Below are 1,589 nucleotides of genomic sequence, written 5' to 3' on the forward strand. Positions count from 1 at the left end.
CGCTGGGCGCGTGTGCGTGCGTGCCCAAGATCCCGAGAGGAGAATGGAGGAGAAGGGATTGCGGCGTGACCATCCCCCCTGGGGGGTGATTTCTCGCTTTCTGTCTCTCTGTCTCTCTGTCTGTCTGGCGAGCGCACGCGCCCTATAGCGAAAACCTCTCAAAAAAAGAAAAAGATACAGCAGGGGTACAAGTGCACAGAGTGATAGCCATGTGAAAGGCAGTAAGAAGACAGACAGATTATCTATAAGCAAAGAGAGATACCTGAGACTACAACTAACACTGCTGACACCTTGATTTTAGCCTTATAGCCTCCAGAACTGTGAAGAAAATAAATTTCTGTTGTTAAAGCCACCCAGTCTATGGTACTTTGTTATGGCAGCCTGAGCAAACAATACAGCTAACAATGTTGCCATCTTATCCTATGTGTATATTCTCTTTGATGAAATGTCCATTCATGTCTCTTGCTCATATTGTAACTGATTTTTTTTTAATGTTGAGCTTTGGGAAGTTCTTTTTATATTCTAGATATGAATCTTTTGTCAGTGTTGTAGTTTTCTCATAGTTTGTAGCTTGTCTTTTAATTTAAGTCACAGGATCCTTCACAGAAGGCAAGTCTAATTTTTTTTTTTTGACAATGAGTATGAGCACTTACTAAAAGGAGAGAAAAGGAGAGAGAGATAGCATCCCCAGTGGGCAATGGTCAAAATGCAATCCATTCTCTATTTCTTTTCTTTTTTTTTTTTTTTTTTTTTTTTTAAGGGAGGTTTTTTTTTTAAAGGGGTTTTGTGTTTTGTATAAGGGTATGTGCACTTGCTGGAGATACAGAAAAAGACAGAGAGATAGAAAGAGAAATCACCACCCAGGGGGAATGGTCACATGCAATCTCTTCTCTTCCATTCTCCCCCTTGGGATCTTGGGCACACACGCACTCGCACCTGGCTTGAGTTTTAAGCCGCCAGGTCCATGGACTAGAACTGTGGTAGACTACATGAGAGTCCAGTGACATAATCACTATGCCATCTGCTGGACCCAACAATCCCTTCTCTATTTCTAACCTTTCAGGATTTTGGACACATGCACACATGTACCTACTGTGTTTCTAAATCCACAAGTCCAGGACTTAAACCATGGTGTTGGCCATGTGGAATCTGGCTGCCTTAACCACCAGGCAAAAGAGCCAACCCAACTAGTCTTTAATTTTGATGTGATCCAATTTATCAATTTTTGCTTTATAATATCATGACTTTGGTGTTAAATCTAAGAACTCTTTTTCTAGTTACAGATTCCAAAACATTTCTGCTATGTTTTTTTTTTAATTTTATAATTTTACATTTTACATTTTCCTGTGGTTCATTTGTGGTTTAGACCAAGGTTCTTTTTTTTTTTTTTCCCCTCAGACTTTGCCAGCACCATTTCTCTTTTTTTTTTTGGAGAAGTTTTTTCGCTATAGGGCGTGTGCGCTCACCAGACAGAGAGAGACAGAGAGACAGAAAGCGAGAAATCACCCCCCAGGGGGGATGGTCATGCCACAATCCCTTCTCCTCCATTCTCCTCTTGGGATCTTGGGCACGTATGCACATGCGCCCGG

The sequence above is a fragment of the Tupaia chinensis genome, unplaced genomic scaffold, assembly GCF_000334495.1.
Source record: "Tupaia chinensis unplaced genomic scaffold, TupChi_1.0 Scaffold139696_1, whole genome shotgun sequence".
Classification (NCBI taxonomy): Eukaryota; Metazoa; Chordata; class Mammalia; order Scandentia; family Tupaiidae; genus Tupaia; species Tupaia belangeri.